We start from the raw sequence: 26,208 nt of genomic DNA on the forward strand, positions 1-26,208 counted from the left end.
GTATTTAACAAATATTTATTGACTGATAGACTTCCTGAATGAAACTGCAAAATATAAAGAAATAAGTTCCCCCTTCCCCATGGAAGTCACTAAGACTAGTTGCTCTTGGAGATTTTTTTTAATTAATTAATTAAATTTAAATACACATTGCTTTATGAATCACATTGAGAGATAAAAATCAAAAAGAAAAGAGAAAAACCATGGGAGAGGGAAAAAAAAACAGAAAAAAGTGAACATATCATGTGATTATTTACATTCCATCTCCATAGTTTTTTTTTTTTTTTTCATTGCATTTTCTATGCAAAGTCTATTGGATCACTGTACTATTGAGAGGAACCAAGAATGGAGAGATTTGTTTTTTGGAGGGGTATATATCCAATGTTGTTGTTGTGTGTGAAAACTTAAGAAACACAAAAAATCCTGGCACATAAAAAGTGATATATAAATTTTAGCTATTATTAAACAAAAAAGTGAAATAGTCCTTGAATCCAGAGATCTTAAAATTTAATGGAAGAGATGTCATGTCTCTGTAATGTTCTTTTGTTGGGTTTTCTTAGGGTCTCTGGAGGCAGCCTTCGTTTCAATTCAGTAATCACCACAAGTGCAGCTAGATGTTAAAGTCCAAATCCTTTTTTGTCTCTTTCAAAGTCTTGTCTTCTTTCCTAGGGCCCAGTTAGCTTTCTTAGAGGTCTATCTCTCTCCTTGGTTCCAAGAATTTGAGCTCCTGCCTCCTTCTCTGCCCTCTGAATCTCTGAATTCAAATGTTTGTGCTTCAGCCTCCAGCCATCACAAAGGTGGACAATGGAATGAATCTGTCTCAGCCTTCGAGAGCTTCTAGTGCACTTGTCTTTTTTGGCCCTAAGAGCTTCTTCCTTATATGCGCTACACTGAGTATACAACAATCATTATATCACTAGGAAACCATTATTTGTTGTAGGATTAAATTAATGCTAAACTAAATTTAACCATTGTCTCCTCAATTCTACTTAGTAATTTGTTTCACGTTCTAGCCCATAACTTCTCCTTGTAGGATTAAATCAATCATACTGAATCACGCTAAATCAGATAACTGTTGTCTCTATCAATTCCACTGACTTAGTACCTTGTAAGAATCCTTTGTTTCAGAGTTCTGGCCAATAACATGTTTCTTCATCATACACACACATATGTGTGTATGTTGTAACTAATATATAAATATATGTACATATATAGAACATTTGTCAACATTTATATTGATTCAGATATATAAACATGTATAGCTAGCTATATGAATATATGCATATATACATATATGTATTATGTAGCCCATTTATGGAGTCCTTTTCAAACCTCCTACATTGAATGGCAAATTGGATTTCTCAGAGTAACTTTAATGGGTTGGAGAGCTCTTCTCCCCCACCCCCTTTGAATATGTTTTTATTTAGTTCAATAAATATTTCCTAATTAATGTGAAATAATTTTAACATTCCTTTTTAAAAATTTTTTGAGTTCCAAATTCTCTTCTTTCTTTTGGCATCTTCTCCCTCCTTGAAAAGGCAAGCAATTTGATGTTGATTTTACATGTGAAGTCATGCAAACTATATTTCTAAATTAGTAATATATATATAAAAAAAAAGACAAAAAACCCAAAGGGAAATAAAGAAAGCAAAAAAAAGCATGCTTTAATTCACACTAAGACATCTTGATTTCTCTCTCTGGAGGTGGAGAGCATTTTTTACAATGGGTTTTTTGGATTTGTCTTAGATCCTAGTCTTGATCAAAGTAGCTAAGTCTTTCACAGTTGATCATCTTTATAATGTTGTTATTATTGTGTACAATGTTCTGTTATGTTCACTGGGAAATGACTTGTATTTTTATAAATTTGGATCATTTCCCTATGTATTTGATAAAGAGGCATTTATCAGAGAAACTTGTAAAATTCTTTTCCCTGCTTTCCTATTTTTCTTTTAATTTGGGCTCTATTAGTTTTATTTATGTAAAACCTTTTAAATTCCATGTAATTATAATTATCTTTTTTACTTTCCATGATCCTCACTATCATTTGATTTATAATCAAAGATAATCTTCCCTTATATGTAGATACACTTTTCCATTTTCCCATAACTTAATCATAGATATCACCCTTTGTGTCTAAATCATTTTTCCATTTTGATCTTATTTTGATATATAGGGTGAGAAGTCTGTGCCTAGTTTCTGCCAAAAAACAAACTTTTCCAGTTTTACCAGCAAAACTTGGATCTTTGGGTTGATCAACACAGTAGATTACTATAGTTATTTGTTATTGTGTATTATAAACATACTCTGTTCTACTGCTCCATCATTGTTTCTTAGCTAGTACCAGATTCATTCGATAATTACAGCTTTTGCAATATTTTTTGAAATCTGGTACTACTAGGCAGCCATCTTTCATATTTTATCTTTGACTATTTTGATATTGCAGACCTTTTTATTTTGTGGATGAAGGTTGTTGTGATTTATTCTAACCCTGTAAAAGAATTCTAGAGTAGCTTGATTGATGTGGCATTGAATAAGTAAATTAGTTTAGGTGGAATTATAATTTTAATTATATTGACTTGGACTACTCATGAGCAACTAATATTTCTCCATCTTTTTAGATTTGTCCTTATTTGAGTGAAAATTGTTTTTTAATTGTGTTCATACAATCCCCAGATTTATATTGACTGGTAAACTCCCAAGTATTTTATATTGTCTGCAGATATTTTGCACAGAAATGTTCTTTCTATATTTTTCTATTCAGTTTTGTTGTTAGTGATCAGAAGGGCTAATAATTTATCTTTTTATTTTATATTTTGTGACTTTGTTAAAATTATAATTATTTAGCTAGTTTTTAGTTTATTCTTCAGGGTCCTCTAAGTACATTTTAATATAACCTATAAAGAGTGATAGCTTTGTTTCCTCATTGACTGTTTTAATTCCTAAAATTTATTTTTCTTGTCTTACTACTAAAACTAGCATTTCTAATAAAGTATTAAATAATAGTCACAATCATGAACATCTTTGCTTCATTCCTGACCTGATTGTGAAGGTTTCAGATTTAATCCCATTAGCAATATTTGCTTTTGTTAGATGTGTACTCCTTAGTATTTTAAGAAAGCTCCAATTATTCTTGTGTTCTCTAGAGATTTTAATAGGAATAATTTTTTGTTCAAGATTTTTTCTGCATCTATTGCTACAGTGATGTAATATTTGTTGTTTTGATTATTTACATGTTCAATTATGTTGATAGCTTTACTATATTGAACCAGGAATTGCATTCTAGTTAGTAAATCCCAACTGGTTGTAGTGTATGATGCTTGTGATATATTGCTATAATGTCCTTGCAATTATTTATTTAAATTTTTTTTTTGCAATATAGGAAATTGGTCTATATTTTTTTTTGCTACTACTCTACTTGGTTTATGTATCAAAACTATATTTGTGTCATAAAAGGAATTTAGTAGGACTCCTTAATCTAATTCTTATAAATAGTTTATATAGTATAGATATTAATTGTTCCTTAAACATTTAGTAGAATTCACCTATAGTCTATCTGAGCCAGAGAAATTTTTTTTCCTTGGGAAACTCATTGATGCAATGGAAAACTCAGTTCCCCTCCCTGCCAAGACAAAGTTATTTAAGTATTCTATTCCCTCTTCTGTTAATCTGGGCATTTTATATATTTGTAAATATTTGCCCATTCCACTTAGATTATCAGATTTACTAATATATAATTAAGAAAATAACTCATAATAATTGCTTTTATTTCTTCTTCACTCTCTTTTTCATTTTTGATGCTGTTAATTTAGCTTTATGCTTTAAAAAATATCAAATTAATTGTTTATCCATTTTATTGAGGTTTTTTTCATAAAGCCAGTCCTTAGTCTTATTTATTAGTTCATTTTTTGTTCTTTTTTTTTACTTTTAGTTTTATTTGATTTTTAAGATTTCATTTTGGTGTTTAATTGGAGTTTTTAATTTGTTCCTTTTCTAGTTTTTTTTAGTTGCATGTCCAATCCATTGATTATCTTTTATTGATGTGTGCATTTAGAGATATAAAATTTCCTCTAAATACTGTGTGGACTGCACCCACAAAATCTGGTGGTGTTTCATTGTCATTTTTAAGTGAAATAATTGATTGTTTCAATGAATTGTTCTTTGATTCACTAATTTTTTAGGATTAGACTATTTAATTTCAATTAATTTTAATCTATATTTTATGGTCTTTTATTAAACATATTTTTATTGTGTTATGATTGATTGTACTGTTTCTCTCACTAGGTTATTCTTGTTTGTAATCCCAGCTCTTTTGCTTTCCAGAATGTCCAAACTATTCTAAATTATTTGCTCCTTTAACAGGTTAGCTGCAAAATCTTGTATAATCATGTGACCATGACTGTGCCAACACAATATTTGATTGGATTCTTTTTGGCTATTTGAAGTATTTTCTCTTTGACCTGGGAGCTCTGGAATTTGCATATAATGTGATCATTTTAGGATCTTTTTCAAGTGATAATTAATATGCTCTTTAGATTTCTATTTTACTGTCTGCTCCTAGGATATCGAGGATATTATCTTAGGATATTATTTCTTTGATAATTTCTAGAAATATGATCTCTAGGATCTTTTTTAAACATATCTTTCAGGTATTATAATAATTCTTAAATTATTTCTTCTTGATCTCTTCTAGGTCAGTTGTTCTTCCAAAAGGATATTTTACATTTTTTTCTATTTTTTTTTTCAATTTTTACTTTGTTTTTTTATTCCTTGGTGTCTCATGGAGCCATTAGTTTCCATTTATCCAATTCTAATTTTAAGGAATTATTTTCTTGAGTGAGCTTTTTGTACCTCTTTTTTATTTGGTTTTTTAGGGTTATTTTTCTTCAGTATTTTGTGCCTCTTTTATCAAGTTATTAATTGCCTTTTCATGATTTTCTTTCTTCCTATTTTTTTTACCTAATTTTATTTGTACTATTATTATTTGATCTTGAAAAATCTCTTTCTATCTCTTTCAGGAATTCTTGTTGGGCTTGTGTCTAATTCTTTTCTTAACTTTGAGATTTTGCTTGTATCTATTTTGACTTCCTTCAAATCTTTATCTTCCCTATGACCATAGTAGCTTTTCCACTGCTAGCATGGGGAATCCTCTTCATTCTCTTTCTTACCAGCTACTCTTACTTTATCAGGCCTGAGAGCTCCCAGAGATGCTGCTGCTGCTATTGCCACTATGTAGTTACACAATTGGTGTTTTATCCATGTAGGCTCAGGCCAGCTTCGAGTCCCATGTCATAGATCTTTAAGTTGTCTTAGGCAGGAAGAATGCCTTACCCTGATGTTTTATTGGCTCTGTCACTTCAGAATTTTATTTGAAGAGTTATTTCAAAATTGTTTGGAAAGATTAGTGGTATCTTTCTGTTGTTTTCCATATTGAATCCCCATTCTGTTACATTTCCCTCATATCAATTGCTATTTACAGTTAACATTTCCTTCATATAACTGATTGACCCAGAGCATAGAACCCTACCTATGCTCATTTAACAAATTTTATTGACTAGATTTTATGGAATTTATTTAATGAGACATTATATTAAGAAGAGAAAACTGGATACATTTCTCCCATCTGGGGCCATATATCCTTATACTGCCTTAGTCTTTGGGAACAGGAGGCTTTGTTTTGAGGAGCTTGCTACAAAGCATTATTCCCTACAAGTTCACTTCTGAATTTAAACATAGCCAGTGAATGAAATTATCTTCTTGTTCAAGGAACACATCTCAACTGAGTCCCTCCGATTGATCGTCAGTGGGCTCAAATGCTAGCACATTCTGATATAGCTTCCATTTCCTGGATTTTTAAAATCGTATAAGGTTTTAACCTTGTCTAGTGGTGTCAGCCTCAAAATAGAAATGAATTCTTGTGTTGCATGTTGACTTAGAAAACCACAAATTAACATTATATTGTATTTTTCTTCATTTTGTTATATATTTCCTAATTAAATTTTAATCTGGTTAGCTACATCTATTCATTCAAAAGAAGTTTAATCCTTCCAGCCCCAATTCATGTCCTTTCTAACACTTCTCCACCTACTAAGAGAAAAGAAAAAACTTCTAGGCCAAAAAAAGAAAGTCTCTATAGTTACTGCCATATGTTGGCCTTGGTGAATATATAACAAATTGGCAACAAAATCACAGCTACCACCTTTTTCCTTTTTCTGAAGATTTACAGAAACCCTCACCTTTAATTACTTCAAAGAGAACGAGAACATAATTGAGTCATTGGGCCCTTTTGTATGCCATCCAATGCTGGTGTAGCTGCTAATCAAAAGACCTCTCTTTACTACAGAGTAATGGAACTAGAAAATCATAAAATACCGTATATCTTCTGAAATAAATCTCAAGGATCCCACTAGTTGGGCTGCCATTGGACTGATCCCTTACACACACACACACACACACACACACACACACACACACACACACACCTCTGGGTAGTTTAGGGAGAGAGAATATACAAATAAACTTGGGGGATCAGGAAAGGCTTTATTTGGCATTTCATTTGAAGAACAGGAACTCTGAGGTGTTAAAATAAAAGAGAGCCTTCTAGGTACAGAGGACAGTAACCACAAAGGCAGAAAGGAAATAAAAGTGGAAAATGGTATATAGTCAGTACCACATGCTCACAGGGTATATAAAGAGTATCAATGTGTAAGAAATGTGGGAAAAAATTAAAGGATCACACTCTGAAATATCACCTCATATTTCTCAGATTGGCTAAGATAATAGGAAAAGATAATTATAAATGTTAGAGAGGATATGGGAAAACTGGTACATTAATGCATTATTGGTGGAATTGTGAGATGATTCAATAATTCAGTTTGAAACTATGCTCAAAGGGCTATCGAATTGTGTATATTTTTTGATCCAGCAGTGTCTCTATGGGTCTGTATCCCAAAGAGATCATAATAGAGGGAAAAGGACCCACATGTGCAAAAATATTTGTAGCACCCCTTTTTGTAGTAGCAAGGAACTAGAAATTGAGTGCATGACTAAAAACTGGGGATTGGTAGAATAAGTTATAGTATGTGAAGATTATGGAATATCATTATTCTATAAGAAATACAGAGCAGGCTGTTTTCAGAAAAGCCTGAAAAGATTTATATGAACTTATGCTAAGTGAATTGAGCAGAAGCAGAATATTTACATAGTAACAACAGGATTATATAATGATCAACTGTGGTAGATTTGACTCTTCTCAACAATGAAGTGATTCAAGGTAATTTCAATAGACTTGGTATGGAAAATACCAATAATATTCAGAGAAAGAGCTATGGAGCCTGAATGTGGATCGAAGCATCATATTTTTTAACTTTTTTGTTTTTTTTTTTTCCTTTTGGCCTGATTTTTCTTGCACAACATAACAAAAATGGAAATATGTTTAAAAGGCTCGCACACCTATATCAGATTGTTTGCTGTCTTAAGGAAAAAGAAGATAAGAGAGGAGAGAGAACAATTTAGAACACAAATTCTTGCAAAAATGCATATTGAAAACTATCTTTAAATATATTTGGAAAAATAAAATGCTATTAGAAAAAAAATAAGAATGAAGGAATCACTTGAGAAAAGCTTTAAATGCCAAAGGGAAAAGTTTAATTTCATCCTATAGTTGACAGGGAAACTGTTGTGTTGAGTAGCTGGATAAGTTGTTGAGTTGCTGAGGAGAATAGTTAGAAAATCACTTGGGCAAGTTATATGACCGTGGACAAGTTCATTAAACTTCTCAGTTCCTCTAGACACTACCTGAGACTATATAAAACAGTGGCTGTTCTGCCTTGCTGGAAATGATATCCTAACTGGGAATTCCCCTATACCAATGAAATCATAGTTTTGACTCTCTCTCACCTAGCTCAAACAAATTTCTGATTTCAATGGAGATTTTTATAAAATACTGTTAGCTATGGAATTTGTAAGAGATGTACAAAATTACTTAGGCTTATATTAATATTGTCATTTTTCTAATTGAATAAACATATAGAAAGTGTCTTACTGAAGCCAACTTCATCATTCACTTTTGCAATCAGGTAGGAAAATGGCCGTCCAACCGAAGACAGATTGGCAGAAAAATAAGTCCATGTCAAAGGAAGTCCAATAGTTCCCCTTTTAATTTTGTGGATTGTTCTCCAAGAAATTTGCCTCAGTAAAGAAGGAGAGGACAAGAATAAGGTTAATTTCTGATTTACATATGTTTGAATAAAATAGTTCCCCCATAAACTCATAAGAATAATGTTCATTGAATCCAACCATTTTGGAGAGTAGTTTGGAACTATGCTCAGAAAGTTATTAAACTGTGCATACCCTTTGATCCAGCAGTGTTACTACTGGGATTATATCCCAAAGAGATTATAAAGAAGGGAAAGGGACCTGTATGTGCACGAATGTTTGTGGCAGCCCTTTTGTAGTGGCTAAAACTGAAACTGAAATGGATGTCCATCAGTTGGAGAATGGCTGAATAAATTGTGGTATATGAATATTATGGAATATTACTGTTCTGTAAGAAATGACCAACAGGATAATTTCAGAAAGGCCTGAGAGACTTACACCGAACTGATGCTGAGTGAAATGAGCAGGACCAGGAGATCATTATATACTTCAACAACAATACTATATGATGACCAGTTCTGATGGACCAGGCCATCCTCAGCAATGAGATCAACCAAATCATTTCCAATGGAGCAGTAATGAACTTGAACCAACTATGCCTAGAAAAAGAACTCTGGGAGATGACTAAAACCATTACATTGAATTCTAATCCCTATATTTATGCACACCTGCATTTTTGATTTCCTTCACAAGCTAATTGTACAATATTTCAGAGTCTGATTCTTTTGTACAGCAAAATAACGTTTTGGTCATGTATACTTATTGTGTATCTAATTTATATTTTAATATATTTAACATCTACTGGTCATCCTGCCATCTAGGGAGGGGTGGGGGGTAAGAGGTGAAAATTGGAACAAGAGGTTTGGCAATTGTTAATGCTGTAAAATTACCCATGCATATATCCTGTAAATAAAAGGCTATTAAATAAACAAACAAACAGAACAAAACAAAAAAAAAAAAACAGAAGAGTCATAGAAAAGACTAATAAAAAAAAAAGAATAATGTTCATTGAGCAATTTGGAACTATGCTCAAAAAGTGATCAAACTGTGCATATTCTTTGACCCAACAGTGTTTCTACTGGGCTTATATCCCAAAGAGATCTTAAAGGAGGGAAAGAGACCCGCATGTGCAAAAATGTTCATGGCAGTCCTTTTTGTAGTGGCTAGAAACTGGAAAATGAATGGATGCCCATCAATTGGAGAATGGCTGGGTAAATTGTGGTATATGAATGTTATGGAATATTATTGTTCTATAAGAAACGACCAGCAGGATGATTTCAGAGTGGCCCGGAGACACTTATATGAACTGATGCTAAGTGAAATGAGAAGAACCAGGGAGATCATTATATACAGCAACAACAAGACTATACGATGATCATTTCTGATAGATGTGGCTCTCTTCAACAATGACTTGATTCAAACCAGTTCCAACTGTCCAGAAATGAAGAGAGCCATCTACACCCAGAGAGAGGACTATGGGAATTGAGTGTAGACCACAACATAGCATTTTCATTCTTTCTATTAATGTTTGCTTGCATTTTTGTTTTCCTTCTCAGATTTTTTTTCTCTTTCTAGATTCAATTTTTCTTGTGCAGCAAGGTAACTGTATAAATATACATATATTGGATTTAACATATAATTTAACATATTTAACATGTATTGGACTACCTGCCATTTAAGGGGAGGAGGTGGGGGGAAGGAGAGGAAAAGTTGGAACAGAAGGTTTTGCAAGGGTCAAAATTGCCCATGCATATGTTTTGTAAATAAAAAGATATAATAATAAATTTTTAAATGAAAAAAAAGAATAATTTTCATTGATATAGAGTTTTAGGGTTCATCTCTGGAATGGCTGGCCTGAGCCAGATAATGACAAGAACTTTCCTTTCCAGCTATTGGTGTGTAGAATTTCCCTTCCATACTTTCTCTTACTTTGACCAAATGCTGCTTTGAATTACCTTGTTGCAGAGCAGGAAGATGGGCCTTTATTCCTGATTTGGTGTGGGGGGAGGCAGTGAAAGAGAAGCAGTTTTTAGGTGTGCGTAAAAGAGTAAATTGTCTATCAGCTCTGCCATTGCTGTCTCTATGATCTTGGGTAAATAACATGTTTACATATATATATATATATATATATATATATATATATATATATATATATATTTCAGTCTATGATATCCCTCCTTTGTTTTTCCTCAGAGGATCTAAGTGGAAAAAAAGAATTGGGAGTAGAAAATGTTCATTTTTCAGTTATGTCTGATTCTTTGTGACCCATTTGTGGTTTTTCTTGCAAAGATACTGAAGTGGTTTGCCATTTCTTTCTCCAGCATATTTTACAAATGAGGAAACTGAGGTAAACAGAATTAAGCACTGAATGAGTGGGAAAAAGGAATCACATATATTTTTGTTTCCTCTTCATTATTGCTAGCAGTTTAAAAAAAAAAAAAAAAAACTCTCTTGAGGCAGCTAGGTGGTGCAGTGAATATAGAGCACCAGCCCTGAAGTCAGGAGAACCGGAGTTCAAAATCTGATCTCAGACACTTAACACTTCCTAGCTGTGTGACCCAGGGCAGGTCACCTAACCTCAATTGCCTCAGAAAAACCAAAACAAAACATTGTTATTATTGTTTGTCCCTCATTCTTGAAGAAGACCATATCAGGGTAGTGATGTCATGACATGTAAATGAATTGGATTTGAATGAGGGAGGGCTGTGCAAGGTCACCTGCCTCACTTTCCCCTCCAGAGCCATTTGGGTCCAGTGGCAAGATATAGATCAGGACCACTGGTGATGACCATGGATGCAGTGAGAGACTTTGGCCTTTTTTAAGCTAAGGTGTCAACAGGTCTCAGTTTGACTAAGGTCACACCCATTCAGTGATTAAGCTAGGTAGTAATTGAAGCAAAGAATCTTCTCTTTTACCTAGTCCAAAATAATCTCTTTAAATAAATGAGTGAATAAATGAATCTGGGAGGGGAAGACCCTCACTTATTAGCTGAGCAAGTCATTTCACCCCAATTGCCTTGCACAAATCAATCAATAGATGATAAATTAAAAAAAAATATTGGGGTATGGTTAGTGTAGGGAATATGAAGTGTGAAAATGTTGCCCTTATTGCTTGTGACCCTGGGAAACTTAAGAACAACCAATAATAGAAAAGGAAATGGAATAAAATTGCAGTATACCTTGGAGTCTTCAGTAGAAAAAAGATTGATGAGGAATTTCCCTGAAGTGTCCCCAGGAATTTATATCATTTAGGAAACGTTAGCTTTTTCCCAGGGAACTAGTCCCTAACATCCAACCTTTGGAAATGTCATCACTCTGCTGTTTCTCATATCACTTTCTCCCTTCCCCAACAACTTATCCTTTCTCTATTATAAGCAAACAGAGCTGAGATTAAAGGCTTACTTATTTTGAGAATAAGAGGCATTCAAGAAGTTATTTACCTGATACTCTAGCCAAAAGTGATATTTCCCTCCTTGAGTTTCTTGAAACACTTTGCCTGGGGCTCTCCTTTACACTTAAATTCTTTCTCAAATTTCTTAACTTCCCCTTTGCTTGCCCTGGAACAATCTATTATATATAGCAAGTACTTTCTAAATATAAGGTGAATTTTTTCAAATCAGAGAAAATTACTTTGTGGGCAAGTTTCCATAAATGCAACTGAGTATATGAAAACTCAGAGGAAAGTCAGCACCTTACTCTTAAGTAGCTTCTAAGAGTATCTGACACTTTAGGGGAAAAGAAAGAGGAGGAGGAGGAGGAGGAGGAGGAGGAAAAAGAGGTGAAGGAGGAGGGGGAAGAGGAGAAAGAAGAGTTGGAGAAGGAGCAGGAAAAGAAGAAAGATTCCTTTTTTTCTTAGTCTTAATTATAAGGTTATAAAATGTTAAAGCTCAATGGGATCTTAGACAAAACTTAATCTAACCCCCTAATTTTACAGATAAGAAAACTGAGATTAAGACATGTGAAATATAGAGGAGCATAACCAAAGGAAACCACTAGTCACATTTTTCTCAGTAATGCCAAACTTGGGAACCCTAAGATGTTTTCTTATTTTCTATAAAGTCTTTTGGTGGAATTTGTTCTGAAAAATTCACACAGAGGTTTCTCCCTGAAAAGAATAATGTATTTTTTCTTAATCCTCGAGGACTAAAATAACATATGATTACTTTGGCAAATTTAATTTCAAAAACAAATATGTCACTTGAACATAAAACTTTTTTGCAATTAGGAACCTTAGATTTATGTCAAAATACCAACTATCTGGTCATACTTCCATAATAATAACAGCAAGCAAAATAATATAAAATATTACATCATTTTATATTATCTTGCTTGTTGTTATTATGTAAAATAATGTAATAAATGATTAAGTAAAATAAAAAATAATTTTATATAATTGTAAGATAAAATATAATAATATTAGATAATATTTATATAGCACTTTATATTTTACTAAGAGTTTTATAAATTTTTATATGATCTTCAGAACAACCTTGGGAGCTAAGGGCTATCTAGTAGCCCCATTTTACAGATGAAAATGCTGAAGTTAAGGGAGATGAAGTGACCAGCCCAGAATCATATAGCCAGCTATGTTTGAAGGTTTTCCTATCTCCAGATCCAACCCTTTATCTATTATGCCACCTAATTGATTAAGAAATTTTTCTGGAATTCAGATTCCCTTTTCCAAATAATGGGGCTAAATAGACTCTGAGAATCACAGAACTTGAATTGAAAAGCACTTTCGAAATGGTTGAGGCTAATCCTACTTTATAGATAGGGAAACCAAGATCAATAGGAGTTAAATGACTTTTTGAGGTCACATAATTTTAAGTGAAAGGTCATCTAGCTTCTAGGTCATGCAAATGTAGAATCAATATTCATTCTATTGTTCCACTGCATGTAAGGTCCCCCTTTTCTCCAACCACTTATAATTTTATGACTTTTTAGAACACTGGGCCAACTGGGTTGTACAATGCTTAGAGCTTTGGGCTTGGAATCAGGAAGGCTCATCTTCATGAGTTCAGATCTGGCTTCCTAGAGGTAGGCTATGTGTCTTTGGCCAAGTCACAACTCTGTTTCCCTCAGTTTCCTCCTCTATAAAAAGACAGGGAGAAGGAAGCAGCAAACCCACTACAGTATCTTTGCTAAGAAAACCCCAGATGGTCTCAGACAGTCAAACGTGACTGAAAAACAATTTAACAATAACAACAAAAACAAAAACATAAACAACAATCTCTTATGCTTGCATGGTGTTGCCATATTCATAACTGGGATTTAGTATAAGCTTTCTTTAGGAATATTTTCTAGAGCTTTAAACTGACTTGTTGAGGTGCAATCTGGCTGCTATTCCTATAGTGCAACCTCCACAGATACTGAAGACCCAGAAAAGAATGTCCTTTCACCCAACAGCTTTGACAATGTCAAATAGTTCAACACCAGAAATCATGTAAAAGATTTTAAAGTAGAGGCCTTAGTAGCAGCTGCTTTGTTGCTTCATCTTAAAAACCACAGGGCTTTTCCTAGTCATCTGCAGTTGACACCTTCACATGTGTTGCATTCCCCTTTAGGATTATGAGCAGATACTTATATTTCTAAAAGTCTATTTCTACTCTCCTATTTAGAGTCACAACACTTAGCATAGCGATTTGTACATGGTAAACTCTTAATAAATGTTGAACTCATTCATTCAAATATTAACTCTAGTGGAACCTGGAGAGAGAAGCCTAAGAGATATTCTCATCAAGCCCCAAAGGACTAATCAAAAGATACTTGGTCTAAAAATTACTCGAAAATGATATGGATCTAGGTCTAGAAGCAGTGCTTCATTAATACTGAGCTTCTGTTACTCTGTATGTGTGGGTATAGCAAAAATCTGATTATCCTAATCTCCTCTTGTTTGTTTTTGGAATTGTACCCAAAGGAATCATTAATACTGAGCCCCTATCACTGTGTGTGTGTGTGTGTGTGTGTGTGTGTGTGTGTGTGTGTTTGTGTGTAGCAAAAATCATATTGTCCTAATCTCTTCTTGTCTGTTTTTGGAATTGTACTCAAAGGAGTCCTACCAATAGTATTGTGTGCCCTTGAACTATGTGGAACAGAACCAGATTTGGATTGCTCCCAGAATAAACTAGAACATTTGGCCTTCTTGTGAACAAACCCTTCCAGATATAATTATACACATAACTGTAATAATCCTTTATGCAGGATAACATTGTGGCTAATGAATGATAGGATGATTAAAATAATGACTTGGCCCTTTTCCATTTCGACCCTTGAAAAATAACTCTAGGTCAGACAAAAGATACTTAACTTATAGGAAAAAATATTCTCCTGTGGTGTTGTAAACATGAATGCCCTCTCTTTGGGCATGTCTTGTTGGGTTTATTTTTCAGACCTGTGTTGTGACAACTGACTGGGTAGCCAGGGACGAGTCATCCTAGCAGAGTGGCTTCCTTTCTCTTGCTCATTCTTCATAGTTGTTTCTCCTGGCAAGGCAAGAGGAGACTAGTCTGCCATGACTGGATGGAGGGATTAGTCTAACTCCCTCTTGGCATCTTTTGCTTCTGAATTAGGGGATAAGGAAGTTGCTTTCTTAGTGTGTCTTGGAGTGATATTCTCTGCATTGGATGTTTCCTTAACTCACTGCACAGTGAAAGTGAAGAATTCTTTTAAAGTGATTTTTTCCCCTAAAAATTATCTCTAGACTAATTGTGTATAAAAAGCAACCATATCCCTTTTTACCTTGTATGAAAGGATCATTTGTTTGCACCCCTTCCCATCTAGCTTCTATGAAACAATGTTTTGATAGATCTCTTTCTTCATGCTTTCAGTCCAATCTTTTAGGCTTTCTAAATTGTATTGTTCCTGAATGGAAAAAATAAGAAATAGGAAATTTCAAAATTGGGATGGGCCTTAGTTTATCCAGTGATAACAATTACTTTCTTTATGTACATTAAGACCCCTCCCCCCCAAAAAAAAGTCCCTTGGTTAAGATCATTTTAATTGAGAATTGAGACTAAAACAAAAGTCTCTTGATTCTTAGTATAGTGACTTGGCCAAGATCATATAAATAACCTCTGCTCCATAGATCTGGGTGACTAGTCATGGTTGAATAGAATATTAAAGCTTTCTTCTAAAATCTGTATGCAACTGCAATTTGAGTTTTTGCATGTAAGGGTCTTAACCCCATTTTCATTCTTAGTAGGGACAACACAACATCTTTTGGTAAATTTCCTATTGAGTCCTGTTTTTTCAAAGCTGGCTTCCTAGAAGATAAGTAGTATGAGACCAATTTACCTACTGAACTTACTTAAGGGGATTTAGTTCTATCAAACACCCACTTCCTAGTCACCAAAAATTATTTAACTTTTTTTCTAAAGGTGATTTAAACTTCAGCTCAGCTTCCTTGAAAGCCCCACTTTAAAAAATCTTTTTTCTTTAAAATTTTCCTGGAAAACTATTGTCCTCCTATTTTCTCCTTTGTTTCATTCCATTTTGTGCAATAATATGTAATTTTAAAAATTAAACTACTTTTTTGTATACATATAACCTATATCAGATTGCTTGCTATTTTGGAGCGGGTGTAGATGAGGGAAAGAAGAAGGGGAAAGAAAGAAATTAAAAATCTTACAAAGATGAAAGTTGAAAACCATCTTTACATGTAATTGAGAAATATGATATAGTATTAAAATAAAATTAAAACAATGAATAAATTACATTTATGATGTTCTATCTGGTCAGAAAATTTGGCCTCAGATACTTACTAGGTATGTGACCCTGGGCTAGGCAATTACCCTGTTTGTCTCAGTTCCTCATCTATCAAATGAGCTGGAGAAAGAAAGGGCAATATAGATATATAGATAATTATATTTGAATACAATTTACTTTCCTTAATTATCCTATCTATTTCATTTTACCCATTTGAATATATTATTCTGAAAAAGGGTCTTAGCCTGCCAAAGAGTTTCATGAGTCAAAAAATATTAAGAACCTCTGATTGGATTATTCTTTGTATTGATACCACCTTTCAGATATAATAATTTTTTGATGTTATTTAATATATTAGAAATAAAGGCAGCATGGGGGTTATGAAGACCCAGGCTTAGGTCCTATCTCTGACACATAGTAGTTGTGTGTTTAAGAACAAAGTCACTTAAATTCTCAGTGCTCTCAGAAAACTCTTTGAGACTGTAAATGACAGCAGAGTTGCCTTTCTGCATTATTTGAAGAAGTTATCTGTCTAAGTGGAGGTCAAATGAGATTATATTTGATGTTTCCAAGTATGTTATCTATTCACAAATTCTTAAGACAAATATCATCTGACTCTGTATTGCCCAAAGGCAGAAAACTATTTGGTGTGTGTTACTATTAGTTCTGATTGAGAAATATATTCATTTTTTTGTCTTGTTGTCTTTCTCTTGTGCCCTTTCTGCCCTGTAAGACTATTCATAATCTCTATTTGCATTGAAAAATTGCCCTTATTTCTTCTTTCAAGACCTTCCTAAATGGAAGCCAAAAAGTAAATATTTGGCAATTTTTTTCTCCTCATATAATAATTGAGTTTTAGTGTGAAATGTCTCTTTTTAAAAATTAGATTCAGCTAAGATCTATTTTAACCATTTGAATGCTGGATTTGAAACCAAGAAATTTAATTAATTTTTGCTATTGTTGTAAAACTGTATTACTTCTCATTTTCTTAATATCTAGAAGTAGAAAAGAAGATTGAGGATGATGGATAATACAGAAAGCAAGCAAAATTGGGATTAGAATATTATATATTAAACATTTGACTTTGGGGGCAGTTAGGTGGAGCAGTGGATAGAGCACTAGCCTTCAAATCTGTCATCAGACACTTAACACGTCCTAACTACGTGACCCTGGGCAAGTCACTTAACCTTAATTGTTCAGAAAAAAAAAATTGACTTTTAAGAATTTGCAGCAACATTTCTTTTTTTCTCATGAATAACATGAAAATGAATGGCAAAGCAGGAGGACAGATGGATTATCTTGCTCATTTTTCTCAAGACTTCATTTATCCTATCAGGTTTTACAGTGGATAGAGTGATGACCTGAAGTCAAGAAGACTTGACTTTGTAATCTGCCTCTGATATTAGCCATGTAATTTTATTCTCCTTTCCTTTCCTTTCCTTTCCTTTCCTTTCCTTTCCTTTCCTTTCCTTTCCTTTCCTTTCCTTTCCTTTCCTTTCCTTTCCTTTCCTTTCCTTTCCTTTCCTTTTTCCTTTCCTTTCCTTTTTCCTTTCCTTTCCTTTTTCCTTTCCTTTCCTTTTTCCTTTCCTTTCCTTTTTCCTTTCCTTTCCTTTTTCCTTTCCTTTCCTTTCCTTTCCTTTCCTTTCCTTTCCTTTCCTTTCCTTTCCTTTCCTTTCCTTTCCTTTCCTTTCCTTTCCTTTCCTTTCCTGGCCCAGGGTCATACAGCTAGTAAATGTAAAATGTCTGATGCTGGATCTGAACTCAGTTCCTCGTGACCTCAGGATTGATAATCTATCCACTGTACCATCTAGTTGTCCTCCCCTCCCCCTGCCACATGACTCTAAATAAGTCTAACTCTTCTGGGTCTCAGTTTCCTCATCTCTAAAATGAGGAGGTTGAACTTGATTCCAGCACACACTGACATCCTAAGGTCCCTTCCTGTACTAGCACTAAATCTATGATTCTGTGACCCTATAGCAAAACTTCTCTCACAACTTTCTCTCACAAACCTAACCAAATCCAATTTAGAATGAAGAAATATCATAGCTACAAATGGTTAGCTAGAGGCAGAGATAAGGTGAAGTAGAGTAGGAAAGAGTGGAAAAGGGAAAAGAAAATTCCTTTTCTACTCCTTTCTAAATCACATATATTTTGTAGATATAACTTTTAGAACCAGCATGTGTGTCTATATACATATACTTTATAAAATATGCGCATATATACATATGATACCATATATTTGTATTATGAAAGTAAATATATATATATAATATGTGCAGATATAATATTGTGAACATAGTTGTCTGTCTCATGTTCATTTCTAGAGAAATGTGGCATTGTATCTAGAGGGCCAGTTTTGGAATCAGAAAGAACTGGATTAAAATATTGTATCTTACATGTACTAGATCTGTGTGTAATCCAGGGCAAGTTAGTTGGGTTTTCAGTACCTCAAAGGCATTCTTAAGTATTATAAATTATAGATGATTTCCTGATATACATCAACCAATAGAATTTCCATATTGGAACTTCCCCTCCCTACACATAAACACACATAGACATTCACCTCATGATATTAGGACAAAACATGGCTTAAGAGTTTGAGAAATCTGCCTTTACTTCTAAAGATAATCCTCTTTTCAGAATCACACTGGTACTTGTCCAAGGTTCTGAGTGAAATTCTTAGCTCAAACATAGGAGAGAAAATGGCCATTTCTTACCCTCATCTAAAGTAAATAAAATAATGTATCTTGGAAAAAGAGGGCCTCAGAGAAAACCAAGTAACAAGTTAACGAAAATGATATTGCTTTAATTGACTTTGTAATGATTTCCTGTTTCTTCTCCTCCTTCTCTTTTAGGAAAAAAAAAAAGAAAAAAAAAATCCCTTAAAACAGAAAGGTTAATCTAACTATACATTTTAGGCTTTTAAAGGCTCCATTACAAGACTTATTATGCTAAAAGAAACATACCTGGCATACTGCAGTTTTCTAAATGTATCAGCGATGCATGTAATGATTCACTTAAACCATCATGGTCAGAATTCTTTTACATTATTTCTATGTAAATTGGATGCTTCACAATTACTATAATATGTGTGAAATTCCACTTATTATTTCTTTTAACATAGAAACTTTTATCACTTAACTCACTGGACAGAATATTTGAACCATTTGCAATCATTAGAGCATTTTTGTTTGGTCAAAACCCATGTGGGATTATACTTTGGAAAAGACAGAGTGAATTATACTCATTGCAAGAAAACAGCAATTTAAAATATATAAGGGGTATCAGGAAACTTTTCATTTTAGTGCAAATTCAACATTATATCTTACTATTTTTTCAGCAGGGTAAGCCTTTTATCTTTAGGCAATTTATAAAACCCCAGCATGTAATGTGAGAGTGACATACAGCACTAGATCTATCTCCAAGATAAATAGATACTTTGGGGACAGAAGGGAGAAGTGATACAGTAGGATTTAAAGTAATAGCCTTTAAGGTCATGCACTGTTTACTAGTTCACCCAAATTCTAGTACAGATATTTACCTTGCCCTCCTCTCCCCTGCTGAAGCTCCCTTTCACAACCTTGTTTTTTCCCTTTTCTACTCACTAGACCCCCAATTTGACAGATCTTGGGAGCCTGTGCCAACTAGAGGCCTAGGGCCATAATGTACAGTGAGTTTGGATTGAAGTGCATTGTCAAAGAAATGTGAGTGCTCAGCTGAACTCTGCTTGACTCTAGCTAGTGTATTAATGGTTTCTCACTTTGATGAGAGCCAAATTCACACACATACACTCTTAGGAAAGGAAAAAGTGAAAGAGATGAGGCATTACTACTAACTCCTTCCAGTTTTTTTTTCTGTTGAGATTTTGTTTAATAATTTGATATTTTTAAGAGCTACATTACATGTAGTTTGTAATACATGATTTTGTTTATTTTTTTGTTTTTCTCCTTTTAATCCATTTCCTAGTTGTTTTTTTTCTATCATGTGCATAGAATTTAACATATGAATGGAGCATTTAGAATCATAAACATGTTTATGTTTTATTCTTTTTTTTAATACCATGAAGGAAACTTAATTCAGACTTGGCTTAGGTCTTGTATATAAGAAAGAACATTACATCATTGAACATGCTATCTTTAACTCTGCTGTGTAACATTTCAGTAAATCTATTTGATGCTGAGAGGCAGGAAAACACCTCCTATCCCCCAGAAAAAGTTTTTGAATGAAATTTCAAAATAATGACAGAATCCCATAAGTTGAATGCTATAAATTGCTTTTTTTTAAAAAGGCAAATTCTAATTTCTGTTACATAATATTTGTTTTCCAAATTCTAGTTAATAGGAGCAATTCAATGACAATATTTTAACGGTATTTTCAAAATCAAAGATCTACAAATATTTAAACAATATTTTTTTTTGCATTTGAACTTTAATATTAAACATTTCAGGTTCATTCCTAAGGGGAAATGAAAATTTTCACATTTGATTAATCATAAATCAAATCAAATTTTCAATATTAATAAAAATAATAAATTCCAAATTTATAAGGTTAAATGGACCTTTCTTCTCCCAGAAATATGCAATCCTTGCAATAGCTGTCAATTATAGCACACATTAAATTTTGAAACACAAATGTGCTTTACATATCTAGATAATGAATAAATATAAAGAATGAATATGGTTAGTTTCTAATTTAATTATTTTAATGTTTTCCTGGCTGAAAAAGAGAGCGTGAATAGCAAATTTTACTTTGTTTTCATTTGAAGTAATCTTGCAGGTATGGTATTAATAATGAACCTAGTCATGAACCCTATTTTATAGATAAAGAGATGCTTTTTTGGAAATATAATTCAGATTATATTTTAAATACATTTCAAGTTGGAATTAGCAGCAGTGAAGATCAACCTCAACATGTAGGCTAGAATGTGAATACCACTAAGATTGCTGTAAGAATAAACTATTGGCGAGTCAAGCAATTCACTGAGGACTGAATGATTAGCCACAAGGAGCACTTACCATGTGCACTAGTAATTTAGGTAATTGTATTGCAGGGTTTGTAGCCCCATGAATTACAGTGATGCTTTTTTTTTTCTTCTTAATATATATTGTGTAATTTGGGCATATCTTGGAAATGACTGAAGGAAGAAGCAGCTACCAAGTACTTAAGATTAAGCAGAGTTGATCCTATAGTAGTTGAAAAGAAAGTGTATAGTAAATTAGATACAATAAAATTATGTAATACTTTAGGTTTGTTCCTCAGTAGAAATGAATGAACCCTTGATATCGAAGCAGTCCATAGATCCCTAGATAGGAAGAGATATCTTACTTGATTTTTCAAAGTAAAGATAAAGGTTATTCCATCCTAAATTGGATTATTAGAACAAACTATTTTATGAATTTTAAATTGATAATATTCTCACAATCAAATTGAGGAAGAGGGAAACCATTGCATTTATTTTGTTCTTTTTTTTTAACACTGCATATTTTCAAAGACCTCCTATAGTTAACATTATAATATAGTTAGTTGCTACAAATAATCTGCAGTGATTATAGGAAAACTGTCAGTGTCTGTTCAAGGTCTGAAAAGGCTGCAGCAAATAGCTTTTCTCTTTGCCATGGAGACTGGGGTCTGTTTTTACGGTTACTCTGGAAACCAAAGCCTTTCTGGTGGTAGTCCTTTTCAGTTACTTTAGCTATTAAACCCTCTGGTTGAGACAAAAGGAAGGAGGTATGCAGACACTTCCCTGTAAAGCAAATCTCAGCGCTAAAATGGAGCAAAACTCGTAATGAAGGAAACAAAAGCAATGACTATTCAGCTTGTTACATTTTTATCAGGGAAGGAGAATGTTGTACTCCTGGAATATAGGAAGGTACAGTTTAATATGTTAAAATTTTTAATCAGATTATTAAAGGATCCCCTCCCCCGCCACCAAAAACAAAACAAAACAAAACAAAACCAAAACCAAAACCCCAGATAAGGCATCGCCAGAACTGTATGAACAGCACTCACAGTGGAGATCCTATATTATGTAGAAGATATCATTTAAACATTTGAAGTTTTTTTTAGTCAGGGATACACATGACAGCACATTTTAATATAAACACAAGGTTCAATCGAATGCAACAGTTCAGGGGTCCTCACTCCAAATAACCCCCCCCCCATTTGTTTCTTAATATTAATTAACATTTAGAAGGATAGCAATGTTTTTAGAAAATGGAACCCAAAACTATAAGATTAATAACTTGCTTATTATCCTTATAATAGATCTACTTAGTGGATCCTTTTCATGGAAATGATCATAAAAGCAGGCAGTGGTAACTTAAAAAGACAAATCTGAGTTGTAAAATATTTTGCAGCAATAAGAGGATAGTAAAATGTCACTTAATATTTGGAATCTGGAGTTGTAAGCAGACTCCTGAATTATCTACAGGATTTTCCCCCTTCTTTCCCCACCCCAATAGTAATGTTTTTCATCTTAGGTAAGAGTTTATTATTGCAAGCATTTACTTTCACTACACTTTTTGGTTAAAGCATTCTACTTTCAAGAAAAAAGAATTTTCCCTTGAAGAAACAGCAGCCTAAATAGACCACAAATAATAGACTTCACTCTCTGAACAATCCATTCTTGCTTTAACATGGTCATACTAAGTAACACTAAACACTGTAATACCCGTGGTGATAAACTACTTTCAACCGGCAAAGTATTCAATTATTTTTCATTTGGACTATTAAATGTGTCACCCAAAAATCCCCATTACTGTTTTTACCTTCATACTGCCCATTACCAGGTTTTTGTCCTATCAAGAGAAAGTTAAAACTAAAACACCTGGTTTTAAAATGTAGCAACCAAATTAATAACAATTGGTATTTGTTAACAGGGACAAAACCACCTTTTAGTATTTAAAAATGGAAAGCTTTATTTCTCTCTTTAAAAAAAAAAAAAACCCACAAATTGACTTCTGTTCAGTGAGCTTCAGGTATTTGAAATAGTCATTTTTTGTGACACAGAATGGTAGGATTTAAAGTCTATCTCCTCACTGCAGATAAATGACTAGCAGATTGGGCCTGCCCCCTTGCCGCGCCCACTTCAAAATAAGGAAAACAAAATTACAGTTAGTAATTTTTGAAAATTCTCTCACTTGAGTGAAAAGAATTCTAAATTAATTGTAAATGTTTTATTTTTCTACAATTTTTTATTAAAAAGTTAAAGTTCTTCTTAGTGACATAACTTTCAAACATTTTCACTTTTATAAATTCACCTCCTGGGCAGTACCAAGATCTTAAGTAGTTTTAAAGCACCTTATCTGGAAGTCATGCTACACTTTTGAAGTGATTTACCTCATGATAATAAGGAACTATCATCATGCCAAACCTAAGATGAAAACCATGAAATCCAACTCTGCTATGTATTAGCTATATGACTTTGGAGAAATAATATAACCTCTCTGTATGTTTTTATTTGTAAAATGTGGAAGTCTTAGTTTCTTTTCATTCCAATGCAAAAATCCTATGAAATCATTATTTTTTTTGAGGAGGAGGGGAAAGGATTCACCTTTCATTGTCAATCTGAATCATAGTGTTCTTTATAAAATATAAGCTATTTATTGAAAATGTATTAGATGAAAATAAAAAAAAATGAAACCTATGACTTTTAAAAACATTTTAATCTTAATAGTTAAACATTTATCTTATGCTTTGGGAAAGCATAGGTACAAGTAGAGAGGCCCCTAACTTACAGTTCCATTGACTTTCAAGATAACTCATTTCATAGCACAGTGCTAGCTCTTTATTAAGTCCTTAATATTGATTATTTTTCTATTCATTAATATGAATATAATTCCCATTTACTTTCTTGAATTTCTCAGATAGAAAGGCCCTTTCTGGCAACTCATAACTTGGTACTATATTCTAGACAACATATTGAAGGAAAGAAATGAAAGCTATGTTCTTTCTCTTGTTGAATGACAGAGTTGTCATCATCATGTAATCAAAATTCAATTTTTATAGAGTATTTTGGATATTCTTTTTTTTAAAATTTCTCTCAGGTTAACCAGAGTGGTCGATTTACATAATTCATTTTCCCATGCTGTTCTGGTTATATTGTTCCAAAAGATGTTTATTAATTAAACAAGTTGATCCTTTCTTAAATTGTAATACAACTGTGGGTCCATTGTTTTTTCACCATGGAATTTGGCAATACAACAGTTCAATTCTAACTACCTTCAAGGCAATGTGTGGGACATTAGGTGTAAGGAATGATCCTTGTCCTCACATAGCTTATAAAGTAGTACAAGGAATAAACAAAAAATAAGTAGAATACAAAGTAGAGTTTTAAAAGTAATAAGCACTAAGTAAAGGTTGTAAGAAGACACTATGAAAGTTTAGACCTAGCAGGAGAATAGTCCACATGGAAGCTCTCATCACATACATGCCACCTAATGCCTTTTAAATAATAAGAAAAAGCCAAATATAGACACCAATATGAACCCTAAATCTAGTCAGCTTTCTTTCTGCTGGGCATTGTATAATGAGAATTTCATTTTGTTTATTGTGCTTTCTATTAATAGGGAATCATCATTTCCCTTAGTCTTTACTTAAAGGACCTTAATAATTGCCCTACAGATTCATATTGGTGTCTATATTTGGCTTTTTCTTATTATTTAAAATTATTGAGTGATGTTGACCTGTTTTATAGAAGAGGTGTGATTTTAGAACTTTATAATTTAAATTCAGCAGATCTCTTTAGAGTTCTATCAAATTTATTTTTTGAAATGGATTAGGCTTCCTTTTGGAATGATTAAAATCAGAATCAAAATAATATATGATGCCTCTGTTCAAAATTTAAACATGTTTGATTTGATTTCTCACTGAATCAAAATGTCAAAATGAAATTTAAAATTAGCAATCAGCAAGTGTTTTATTTAGAGAACTAAAATCATTTAAAAACTGGTCATCAGTAAATACAAACAAAAAACCAACAAAAGCATTATGTGAAATTACCTTGTATATATTTTGTATTAATTTACCCATAATGTTATTTTCCCTCAAAAGAATATAGAGACCTTGAAGGCAGGGACAATTCCATTTTTGTCTCCTCAGTGCATGGTAGATTTTTCTAGATTGATGTTTAGTATATACTCGTAGAAGTAAATTAATTTTAGAATATAGCTCTTTTTTAAAGATGGCTATGTGGATATATTGAAAATTTCCATGGTAAATCTTGTAGGTTTTGATCAAATCCTAATTACTACTTAAAGCCATCCCTAATCACTGCAGTTTCAGTGAATTTCTATAGCAATTAGTAGTGATATAAACCATTTAATAATTAACTATGTTTTACTTCATGACATCTCTTACTGTAATTTTATATGGTTCTTTAGATATCTTCATGACTAAATTTTTGTACATATATATGAAATATCAACATACAAAATTTGTATATATTCATATATGTGTGTATATATTGTTTACTCTTTATCAGATTATAATCTTCTTGAAATATAAGACTATGTTATATTCACCTTAAATACCTCAAAAATTATTTGATAAGTTAATTGGATTGCAAAATTATTGGCAAAGAGTGCAGAAGTTAAAAGTATTTGGGGTTTCAGTGGGAAAAGCAGGGAATTTTATTAGGGTTTCTGCTTCCTCCCGCACTCCTCATGCCTCCCCTATCTCTTATTCTCAGGATAAGTCCCATTTGCCTCTATTTCATTATTTGTAAAATAGGTGTCATACTTCTTGACTATTACAACAGGCACACTAATGGACATTTAATGCAATAATTGATGATCATCCAACCTTCTGCAAATTTAATATACACCCCAGAGTGCCACAGCCTTGACACTTTTTAAAGCAGAGAAAAAGAGGAGATAGAAACCAGGTGTAAAGAAGCAGTTGACACATTTAAATGTGAATACTTCCTTTTCATATTCAACATGTTCTCTTACCTTTTTTGCTCCCATCTCTTCTCATGTTAAGACCAAAGGTGAAAAGAATAAAAACAAAAATATCTGATCTACTACTGGAGCATATACACCTGCAGGAGGTACAGTTAGCAAGGTAACTCCTCATACTATAGGGAATGATTTGAAATAGGCAAAAGGTTTGCAGATTTTGAAGATCTTTGATTTTAGTTGCATATTAAATAACATTATGCTATTTGGGACAATAGGACTATTTAGAAAATATAGTCAATTTATAGAGATTTTTAAATTCATTATATTTTTAACAGAACACTGTGTATTTTCTCCTGTATTTATAACTTGAGCAAAAAATATCAGAAAATATACAGAAGTGAATGAATAAATCTGAAAGCAGCAGATGTGCAGGATTAATCTGTATATTTTTATGC

The sequence above is a fragment of the Sarcophilus harrisii genome, chromosome 3 (genome assembly GCF_902635505.1).
Source record: "Sarcophilus harrisii chromosome 3, mSarHar1.11, whole genome shotgun sequence".
Taxonomy (NCBI): Eukaryota; Metazoa; Chordata; class Mammalia; order Dasyuromorphia; family Dasyuridae; genus Sarcophilus; species Sarcophilus harrisii.